At 36.3% G+C, this 12377-nt stretch overlaps 1 protein-coding gene across 5 annotated transcripts in view; it reads right to left on the bottom strand.

The window, feature by feature from the left end:
- The window catches only part of LOC105479605 (cell adhesion molecule L1 like), a 213364-nt gene that overhangs the window by 152938 nt on the left and 48049 nt on the right, over positions 1-12377 (bottom strand). For all 5 annotated transcript variants that reach the window (XM_011737622.2, XM_011737625.2, XM_011737628.3 and 2 more), the window contains exon 2: positions 11039-11118. The gene's annotated coding sequence lies outside the window, so the exon portion shown is untranslated. The remainder of the gene's footprint in view (positions 1-11038; positions 11119-12377) is intronic.

Here is a 12377-nt window from a genome sequence, read left to right as displayed (position 1 = left end):
TCACTTAAAATGTCTGGAAAGGTTTTAATGATCACATGAAACTCTAAGAAATCTTCCCTGTTGCCTTTGAATCCTAGCAGCTGGGACTCCAGTCATTTCAGTGGATTAAAAAAGAGACTTTTTAACTACAAACAACTGACTAACAGCATAACAACTCTAGCTCAAAACACCCTTTTGCCAGAATGCAACCACTTTTTGAGACTAAAATTATATTAGGAAACCAGTGAGCAGGTTAATAATGAAAGGGTATATGAATAACATTCTAAAAGGAAAATTAATCTTTCAAGTCTTGAATTCAAATACAAATTCATGCAGTAGAAATGAGCCCCAAAATTCAGAACAATTGTAGCTAGAGTTGGAGATAGGCAAATCTTGGCATCTGAGGAAAGGGTAGGGACAATAGGAAATACAATTTTGGCTTTTTTGCACGATGGTAGGATTTGAATGCATCCCTTCAAAAATTCAAGTGTTGAAACTTAATGGTCAATTTAATAATATTAACTGGTGGGCCTTTAAGAGGTGAGTAGGTCAAAAGGGCTCCTCCCTCATGAATGGGATTAAGGCCCTCATAAAGGCCTTATAAGAGTCTTCATGCAGGATTTAGTTAGCTTGCCTTTCCACTTTTCACCATGTGAGACATGGCTATCTCCACTCTGAAGGAAACATCACGAAGGCCCTCACAAGGTGCTGATGCCTTGATGTTGCACTTCCCAACCTCCAGAACTGTGAGACATAAATTTCTGTTATCCACAAGATATCCAGTCTGTGGTATTCTATTACAGCAGCACAAAAGGACTAAGCCACGCAGCTTATAGGCCCTGCATAGTCTGATGTCTGCTGCCCTGACAGTCATCTCATCACCAGCTCCCTGTGCCCCAGCTAAAAAGCCTATCTTCAAGACACTAGAAAATACCTAGCCCTTTCTCAAATCATACCTTGGAACTATACTTCTCCCAGCTTCAATGGGTATCAGCCCATTTTACCTCCTTAGAGAGGCCATGTCACTAGCTTGGGCAGAGATATTTGAAAGTTACCATAGCAGGTTGGTTTCCCTGGGAAGAAGAGTCTTGTTTATTAGTGAGGGATGTGAGATCAATTTTTGGGAAGGGGGTACCCTACAGGGTGTTCTGAAGCAGGAATGATTCTAAGAGTTATCCTGAGCTGAGCTGATGATGTTGGGCCTTTATAGGCATTAGATGTGGGCTTCCCTGGAAAGGGGACATGACATTGTACAAAGGAGTACTCTCTTCCACTGAGGCAATCCCTAAAACAGAGCTGACATGTAAGTGCAAGCTACTGGACACACCCCAGCAGCTGGGGAAGCATCTGGTTCTCAAAGGTCGGTCTGAGCAGAGAACCAGGAGGTCACCAATTTGGCTTTAGCTCATTGTCCCTCCATTTGTGCATTTGTGAAATGGAGATAGTACCATCAAGTTCGAAAGATATATCATATCTAACATGATGGCTAGCTCAGTGTAAGTTCTCAGTAAATATTAAATTTGTGTCCTTTTCCAGTCTATTCAGGAAAGAACACAGATGCAATTTTAATTCAGGAGCACTTTTAGAAAAGTGTTACTTCTTTTCTCTTTTTATCCATTTATTGCCCAATATTTACTGAGAACCTAGTAGGTGGTAGAGGTTTTCTAATAGCTGAAGAAAGAATGTTGCAAGTTTTTGTTCAAATAGAGCTTACATGGCCGGGCGCGGTGGCTCAAGCCTGTAATCCCAGCACTTTGGGAGGCCGAGACGGGCGGATCACGAGGTCAGGAGATCGAGACCATCCTGGCTAACACGGTGAAACCCCGTCTCTACTAAAAAATACAAAAAACTAGCCGGGCGCGGTGGCGGGCACCTGTAGTCCCAACTACTCGGGAGGCTGAGGCAGGAGAATGGCGTGAACCCGGGAGGCGGAGCTTGCAGTGAGCTGAGATCCGGCCACTGCACTCCAGCCTGGGCGGCAGAGCGAGACTCCGTCTCAAAAAAAAAAAAAAAAAAAAAAAAAAAAAACAAATAGAGCTTACATTTTAGTAATTGGGAGAAAGAAAATAAACATATAAATAAATAAGTAATAAGATACTGTTGTGAGTAATACGTGTTAACTTGAAGAACAAAGAAATGTGTCTTTTAAGATGTTGTATTGTTGGATTATATTAGTGGGTCACAGGAACCCAAATCAAACTAAACTAACTTAAGTTATGGAACTGTATTGACCCACATGGAAAAACTACAGAAAAGGCAGAGAAGGAACCAACTACCAGGACCCCTGGATCCAGAAACCCAAACATCTCTGCTTATTCTTGTTTCTTTCTTGCTTATGTACTGGTATAGTTATCTGATACCAGCTCTGTTACTTCAGCATCAATTCAATAAATCCTTAGGGAAGAACTCTAAACAACCTAACTTACATTAACTGTCCCATCCTCTACAACTATGGTGCTAAGGGAGCATAATTGGTTCATAGTGAGATATGTCACGGCCATGGCTAGGGCAATAAAAGTATTGTTAATACTAATATTGAGCTTTTACCATGTATAAAATATAGTACAATTAGAGAAATGTGTCTATTAAAAATAAACTCTGTAAGTACTACCATCTCCTCTTTACTGATGAGAAATTAAGGCTCATAAAGATTAAGTAGCTTGCAAAAGCACACATTATTAGTAAGTATGGAAGGTCAAATTCAAGCCCACTTAAATCACCTCTCCAAAGCACATGTTCCTAACTACTAGGTAATTAGACCATGCTACGTTGATTTCTATACTGTTATATTATAGTAACTATAATTATTTAATTACCTTAATTAATCCATGCTAATCAGTCTTCCACCCAAAATGAAAGCATGATAATTGGACATTCACTAATGAAAAGCATATCTATACATAGGCTAACAAAATGGGAAGTATTATAAGAAACAAATGGAAGGGTAAATCAAAATAAAATACCATTGAATGCTATAATCATTGAGGACAATCAGACCATGAGGCATTTAACCAGATTTAATTCATGTCAGTACTCTTTCATTCGGTTGGGTAGGTTCTGTCTTACCTTGGAAAATCAGTAAGGCAATGCAAAATAAGAAGTTAGAAGATATGAGATATGAGATCTAATTTTCACTCGATAAATATACAATCAAACTTGAATAAGTCAATGGCCCAGTTTTCTAACCTGTAACGTAAGGACAATAGCACCTGGGCTGCCTATTTAATATATTCAATATGTGTTTCCTAAGGTAAAAATGAAGATAAATATGAAAGCACTTAAGAGTACTTATTATACAAAACATAAGAGTGAGGTTGTAAAATACCAAAATAGAAATATATATATATAATATATATATATAATGTATATATTAAAAATATATGTAATATCTATAATATATATAAAATATATATATATCTGGATACTTTCTTAAATCTGTGGCTCTACAAAGAAAGATTAAATGTTTACCATAAACATAATCAAAAGCAGGCTTTGCATAGCTAAAGCAATAGTAATTTAAATAAAACATAAATAGAGTCAAGAAGAGGCTCCAATCAAACTAAATATTTTTATGTTTAAATAAGTAACAAGGTGTTAAAAATAGTTTTCCTTTTCTAGATTTAGAAATGTAATAAAATGTTACTTCAGTCACAAGAATCTTCAAAATATTATTTTATATTTTATAAGAAACGAGCAACACAATTTTCTGGTGGTCTCTAAGATTGTGGTTGTTGGAAAGTTTAACCTTATGGTTGGGTTATTATCATTTGATTTTGCAGTCCTTGTATTTCAATTTCCAACTCAGCTGGCTATATTTAGTTGAAAAACTGAATTTGTTTTAAACAGGACTGTAAAAATGTGACAATTACAAAAAGAATGATTTGAGAAACCAACCATAATGGGAAATTAAACTTCCCACTGAAACAATTTAAAGGCTTTTTAGCAGAAGAAATATGTGCTATAAAATTTAATCTAAGATAATAGAAACTTCTAAGTGTGGATTAAAGAAATATAAGTAAAATTGCTAAAGGGTGGAATTATGCCTCTTTTAAAAAGTCTGTTTTCCAAAAACAACACTTTTTCTAACTTTCCAGGATATAGGCTTCCCATGATATCTAGACTGAAATTTCCAGCTTTACATTTGCTTGGAAAATCGTGGAAATGTAGAGCTGGAAGAAATCTTGAAAGCATTTAATCCAACATCCCTCATTTTACCTCATTTTAAAGAAATGTGAAGTTGAAACTCAAAGAGATAAAATGGTTTGCCTAAAATGACATTGCAAATCAACCCTATGATGATGACATTGATAACAAACATTACTTGAGATGATTATTATCTGAGATAAGGATTATGAGTCCACTTTACAGATTAGCAGCCTCAGGTTCAGAGAGATTGACTAGTTTGTCCAACTCTTCAACCAAAAAGTTACTGAGTTAAAGTTGGAACTCAGATTTTTCTGGACCTAAAATCCATTCTCAGTAAATTATCTACAGCACTGTCTGTACTCTGTCTGATAGGTGGACTAATTTTTCACCTCCCCAGCACAGATGGATTCCACATCTATTTCAAGAAAAATGAAAGCATTCTACTAAAGTTCCCAATCAAATGGATCATTCTAGTGTTACTTTCTGATTTAGTTTACTTCTCATCTCTGATCAGGCATTTGTTGCTCAGAGAAGCCTTCTCTGACCACCACAGGTCAAATCACCATGTTGTAGCACTTATTAGAGCAGCAATTTTACATTTGTTTGCATTATAACTTGAATAACATGTCTGCTTTATAAGAATATAAGCTTCGAGAGGTTAAGAACTGTGTCTCTCTTTGTTTGCTACTGTCTCTTCAACCCTGTGGCTCTTAACAGCCACACAAAAACAATTGTTAAATAAATGCCTTTGAAAATGCTTAATTCCTACAAACTAATAAGGCACCCTATAATTAGACAACTAGAAAGACATTTCATGAGACGATTACTTTCATTTTCACTGTCATTTTACACATGGCACAGGTTTAGAATGTCATAAAATATACAAAGCAAAATCATAGGAGAATATAATGTATAGGAACTGAAAGAGATCAGAACATGTCACCCCAAAATACACCACTTTGGCATAAGGTTTACTTTGAGCTGAAGGCAGTCAGGAACAGCAAATACCGAAAGAGCTCTTTGCCTCCCCACTATATGCCTAAAAGGAGGACATGCATTTCCTTTTGTGAGGGTCTTCCCCTTCCCACTGCTGTACCAGGAGGACAATCACTATCACTGGAGATAGAAACTCAGTACTGAGACGGATCTGCACAGACAAATCTTACTAAAAATAACCCTAATCTTCCACTAGTTTTGCCCATATACTTAACTTCCCACAATTAACTGCTCCTAGAAGCCTAAATCTCTTTTCCTTTGTCTTGTCACTTCTACACAATTTATCACCCTTAGTTAAAATGATATACAAACCTGGTCTAATTGCTTTTTTGAGTTTTTCACTTATTTACTATGACATCCTCTCTGCATGTAAAAATTAAATTACTAACATCAAATAAAATTTGTGGCTTGTAATCCTAGCAATTTGGGAGGCTGAGGCAGGAGAATTGCTTGCGCTCAGGATTTCAAGACCAGCCTGGGCAACATAGTGTGACCCCATTTCTATGGATATAAAAACTTAGCCAGGTATGGTGATGCATGCCTGTAGTCCCAGCTGCTCAAGAGGCTGAGGCAAGAGAATCATCTGAGCCTGGGAGATTAAGGCTGAAATGAGCTATGACTGCACCGCTACACTCCAACCTGGGTGACAGAGTGAGACTTGTCTCAAAAAAAAAAAAATGTTTTTTTCTCCTATCAGTCTGTCTTTTGTTAGTTTAATTCACAGGCCCCAGGTACAGATTCTAGAAGAATAGAGAAACAGGACTTTTTCCTCCCCATATAATATTCATACACAGTTAGGGAGCCAGCTATACTCACAATATGTACTGAAACAACAAAAATTACATAAGGCTTGATAAAACTGGTTAACAGGAAGTTAACAATTAGTATGTTAGCGTGGACTAAAGTCTGTGACCAACTTAAATTCAATAGGCAATAGTCTCTCAAATATACAATTATTTACCTGCTGTTTGCAGTTGTGAAGAGAATCTTAATGTATGCATTTGAAGGGCTACAAATAAAGGGAAGCAACTGCAGCAAAAGGCCCTGCCTAATAATGTCTGTTTGCAAATAAGTTACTTAAGCCAATAGTGCCAGTTTCTCACTCTTTCAAGGGTAGAACTCAAACATGCCATAATAAAATTCATTTTCATTTTTCGAATAATGCATGCTATCCTTAAGAAAGGTAGATTATATTGCACAGGGTTCTTAGTGAGCTTTGATATGTTTCTTCTTCTTTTTTCCCCCTTCTCTCTGATTTTTTTCCCTCCTTTAGGGTGGGGATGTTGTGGTAAGTGTGAAGTCACTAATCTTTGATCTTTGTGCATGAGGTTTCCTTCCACTGCAAATCAATTATGACAGACTAAATTAGCCTTTGATCGGAGGCTCTGATTTACTTTTTAATTCCCTGCTTCATCACTAGGATCTGAGATGTGTCTGCTCTTTGCCCTCCGCAGTTGTGTTGGTGATAATAGTGATATATTTCACTGATTTCCTTTCCAAGGCCTTAAATATCTGCACACGTGTGCAGTTCAATAAAATCCACTGTTTAGAAGAGATGTCTGTGATTTGTGTCAATGTCTTACATGATATTTTTCTCCAACAAGAATTGCCTTAGGGCAAAAGTAGCATTTTCTTGAGGAAACACAATTTTCTCCTTTCATTGGATTTTGCTCTAAGTTATTTGTTTGGTTGTGCTACATATTTTCATGGACGTTTTATATGTGCAGTCTGTCATGTTGCTACTCGAACAGTCCTTTTAAATGTCAATATAAGATTAAAAGTGTCTGCTTATTAAAGAGATCACCCAAGTTTTGCTGAGTTTCAGTATCTTTTATTCTTTAATAATTTAATGGTCATTATGGTCAGTCTTTTATCTGCAATGCAATAGCAACTGAGCAACTGTTTTCTTTTTGATGAAATGAATCTGCCTTCTAAATTTGCAAAGAAAGAAAAAAATTAACTTAAAAAAAGGCTATGAAGACTGAGCTTGAGCCTATTAAAACCTTACAAACAAAAACAAAGAGGGACAGAGGAAACTTTTGGAAGTAATAAATACATGTATTACCTTCACTGCCGTGACAGTCTCATGAGTCCTTGGAAATGTCCAAACTCAGCAAATTGTACACATTAAATATGTCCTTTGTGTATCAGTTATACCTCAATAAAATTATTAATAAAAACCAATAGGCTGACAGTAACAACAAAAACCTGCAAAATGATCACAGGCCTATGCTTTAAAATGTAATTCTTCATATAGTACTCATTCTATAATCTTTTGATTTTGAGATGTAATTTTCCTAGTGACTTAAAATCTACCTGTAGCATTATAATGAAATATTTGTATACCTCAGCTTCCCTTTGGAGAACTTACTGAATTTCATGCCTTGGAAATTACATTTATTTGTGGACGTGATTTGAGTAAAAGCAACTTCAATGAGACTCCAGTTGAAACAAATGTATTTTTGGCACCTCAATACCAAAATTATGTATGCAATTTGGAGGTAATCCAAAGAACAGCCGAGAGAGGATGAAGGGAATGGGGTGTTTGGCTAAGGAAGAAATGTGAGGCTTCTGACTGTCCCCAGAGTGGGTGAACAACAATAAAGGAACATAACAGCCCATAAATATTTAAAAGGTATAAACATCAAATATGGATAGGAATGATTAATTCTGGGACAAGGGCATGGAACTAGTTCGGATGCACTCATATCCTCGTATCAGGGGAAAGAAAAATAAAAAGGATATGGGTTAGCATCATTGTTGAGGAGCATAAAACTTTGATTATTTATGCACAATGTTCTAGCATCCAGTGGAATCTTTTATCATCTCTGAATGCATCTGAAGGGATGTTGAAAATCTATGTGTATTTATTTAACAGAGGTGAACTTCCTGACCAGGGTCCCACTTGCTAGGTGGGGCCATCAGAGATCTGAAAGTTAAGGGAACATTAAGACTCATCAGTAACCATGTTTAAGTGTTAATGGAAACTCTTAGCAAGACTGCCAAGATAACAGGATCCAGAGAGGCAATCTCAGAACTTCTAAGTACAGAAAGTGTCTAAGAAGTGATCTATCAGGAAAATCTTTCCCTCCTTCTCTTCCTCTCTTTCTTCCTCTTTCTCCCTACCTCTACACTTACAAAGCATCTAATACGCCCCAGGTTGTGTTCTCACAGGTAATAATGCAAATAAAAATTTAACTTGCCCTCAAAGATATGTTCACAAGACCATTGTGTAAATAATTTATTTCAACTGAGTGTGAAGCACGTAAATAGAGCTGGAAGGAGGCAGAGGTAAAAGTAGTCAAGCGAATTGTATTTGTGCAGAACGTGCAGTTCATTGTCCAGAGAACGTTTAAAAAGGAGGATTTGGTTAATCGTGTCCTCCTCAGGGTATAGGAGCCAAACCCTGGTGTAACTAAGCATTTGAGTGGTCTCTGACAGTAGATTTGTGTATCACTGGAAAATAATCAATATCTTTATAAAAACTTCACAGACCACCAAGAGAAGGCAGCTATAACGTCTCATAGAATAGAACTTTACTAAGACTTAAATGAAAATACTATTCTCTCTTCTCTACTCTCTTTATGTCTTTGACATAAAATAAGTCACCCAAATCCATAAATCAGTATGAGATGCAGTATGTAGAGATAAGTACCATCAAGCAGTCTCAGCACATGTTTTATCATGATCTTCTGCAGCAAAAATGTAGTCTCTGCCATTCAACTATTTAAGCCTTCTGTTAAGATGCATGGATAACGTCACCTTTGAATAAATTATACATAGGTAGAGCAATAATTGAAATGTATATATAAATCTGTATTCATCTGATAGGCACAAACTCAATCTCATAAGATTTCTAACAGTTAAACTGCTTATTGTGCCCTAAGTTCAGATAAATTTGGGTGTTGAAACACATAAAAACAAAATTAGCATTCACATATTGTAATCTAATCAGAGCTTGAAGAGTATTTTACTCCATTGTTTTTAAATTCTTGAGAGGCTGGGTATTGTGGGAGGAAATTTCCAAAAGAGAGATTCTCAAAAGAAAATTGAAGATTAGGTAAATGCCTATGTCGTGTGTGGGTGTGGGTGTGGGTGTGGGTGTTTTATGACTATGATTCCACAAACCCTTCCTGAAACCTGATTGCTGATTTCCCTAGCACAATGAAAACTGAGAGTAAGGGAACTTATTTTGTTGAATTAAATAATGATTTCATCAATCACCACGAGGAACACAAGAAATAAACATAATTCAATAAAATACAGGAAAGAATGCAGGGCTTTGAGCAAGAAGGGTGTTTTACAGGTTACCATCCATTTTCATGATGTCAAGAGACACAATTATTAATACATCATCATGACACAACCACAATTACGGTTCCTCACGGTAGTATGAAAATCTCTTTTTTAAAATTTAATACCCTGGGTATTATATTTTGTTCATTACTATCTCAGAAGATTTACCTATGTTTCTTATGAACTAGAAATTCATATAAAGTGAAATCATAAAAGGGTTTTCATGGAATAAATGTATCCCATACAATCATCATCAAAGGAACTGATTAATCAGATTTTGGGAAGAGTTTTCTCTAACGATATTAGAATATACTTCAAACCATTTTTAATGTTACAAGAGACTTGAAGATGCCCTGTGGTGAGAAAGCCTGTATGGAGAACCCCTTTGGGGAAAGTCCCAAAGCAAAGATCTAAAAATAGTGGAGAGCAAAACCACTCCAGTGGATGAGAGAAGAGAGCAAATGTTTTTCAAAGCACACAGTTTCCTCATAGACTGATTCTTGGTATAGCCTCCATTCATTTAGAAGACCACTGGGGGTTACTGGGAACCAGGTATGCTAACAATGACTCATAAAGTCAAGATGCTCTATCTCTTTCCACATTGTCTTCATTATTTTATATTTGTATTAAGGTCTCATTTGCAACAAATGCATAGAAAAAAATTGTTCATGCACCAAGTAACATCTTAATTCTTCTGGAGTGCATATTCTCTTAGTGACATAATGTGCTCTTGAGAAAGTAAGAAAATCACTCTTTCATCTTTGAGAAAAAAAATTACTACTCATTTTTGTTTTACCTCCAATCATTTTGTCTTCAAAAACTAGTTGTGATACTAATTATTGGCACTTACTGAACCAAACACAATGGTATGGACCAAACCCAGTGCTAATATGCATTATCATAATAATCTAATTTAAGCTGCACCTGTAGGCGGTTACAACTATTATTCCAGTTTTATGGTTTATAACATGGATCATAAAAATAGCTAAATAACTTAACTAGAACTACATCACTCTGTGTTTGGACCTCCCTCCAACGTGGACTTTTCTCATTGTTCCAAACTCTTTGAAATTAGTTATAATTCAGGTTAGTGTTGCACAAAGAATTTGAAAAAACTCCAATCAAGGACTCAGGTCAGATTTCAAATGGATTCAAATTCAAGGAACAGTGACTGAAGCTGAAAGTCGTTCAGACTCTGAAGCATGAGCTCTGTTTACCCCCTGAAAATACAGGTTTTCTCATTGAAACTTCAAGCCTCCTTAGAAGTGAACCTTCTCAAATCCCAGTGACGAAACTATTTTTCTATTAAAAATTACATTTTGATAAATATTATACATATTCCACTTTCGACTATGCTAACAGGTCAGCCAACAAGAAAAACAACTTTAAGGTAAGGGTTTTGCTCTTTCAAAAATAAGCCAGCAATTTAATGGAACTCAAAAAACAAAAAAACCTTCACTGTACGATACATCTGGTCCATCTCTACGCTAAGAATGTAGTGAAGACGTAAGTTCTGCAACGTCTCCTTGTCTTTATTCTGTGTGACTCCTGCACTGTGTACTGCAATAATTAAATACAATCAAAAATGCGTAAAACAACTGATTAAGGAAAATACTCTTACCCGTAAATTAAGTTCCCCTTAGTTCCACTGTGATTTGTTTGCAGTGTGAAGACAGGATTATGGTTTGCAGTTTACAGGACCTAGGGATAGATTAGAAAGTTGTAATTTTGGAAATAATTATCATTTAAGGAGTCACTTTTAAATTAATTTTTACGTTTTCTCTTTAAAAAAACAGATTTAATTTTTCTTTCTCCCCACACCCCTCAAAATTTCCACTCAAATACCTAAGCAATAGTATTACTGTGTTGCTAAAAAACGGGTCCTGTGAATTTCTGTCAAGGAACAAAAGAAGCAGAGAGGGCAGGCATGCAAAAGGCAGCCACATAATTACACTTCTTATTGAAAACCTTATCGATGTGTCTTCTGTTATGAATTCACGTATTTTGCAACAGACCACAATTGTAAGTATTTCTACAAAGCAGTTCTCCTGACCTGTTTGGCACAATAGCTACTTGCATCTGTCTGATGCTGTGACTAATCTGTCAAAACAAAATGATATAGACCATAACGAGGAGAGCTTTGTCAGGAAGCATTCAAAGATCAGACCTCTGAACTAAAGAGTGAATATAAGCCTTCAACTCAAGAGGTCATCTCTCACCCTGGTTTGCCAAGCCGCCTATCTCTTAAAACAACAACATGTGAAATGAGGGGACTGATTCAACCAATATATCCAATCCTTTTACTGTTCATTCCCAGGTGTCTCAAGGATTGGCTCCCAATCTCAAAAAGATTGCTTAAGCTTGTTTTTGAATGCCATCCCATGAACACGCTTTTTAAAAACTAGATTTTCTATTAGGCATCAGAACAATCGGAATAAGTCAACATTTTTTTTTTTGCATACCAGCTGTCATAATTTAATGACTGAACATCATTTAGAAGAGCTAAATTCCATGTAATAATTCTGACTCATTCTGGTAGAAGTTACGGATTAAGGAGATTTATAAAACTACATCTTTGGCCCTAAGAAAAGGAAGATGGCTGAAAAATTCAAACAACTCATTTCCACTCTGTGTATTATTTGACAATCTCTTTGGCCTTACTCCAAAAGCTGTTGCCAAGAAGTTATAAACAGATTGCAATGCCTCCGGAGAGAACCTCACACCAATACACTGAGAAGAATTCCACCCTGGCAAGTATAAGAAAAGTCGTCACTGCTTTCCAGTTGACCAAGTGACACACTGCACAGACTGTGCCCTTAATACTTTTGTTTAGTAACCTCATTTCAGCCCCATAAGGCCTACTTCTGACACCATTATTATTACAAACAGAAATGTTTATGGATGACTAACCATGCACGAAACTGCGTTTAATATGGCTTCTAACCAATGGGTCCATGGTA

Source organism: Macaca nemestrina, chromosome 2 (genome assembly GCF_043159975.1).
Source record: "Macaca nemestrina isolate mMacNem1 chromosome 2, mMacNem.hap1, whole genome shotgun sequence".
Lineage (NCBI taxonomy): Eukaryota > Metazoa > Chordata > Mammalia > Primates > Cercopithecidae > Macaca > Macaca nemestrina.
The sequence above is the reverse complement of the archived record's forward strand: the minus strand, read 5'-3'. Positions and strand labels throughout refer to the sequence as shown.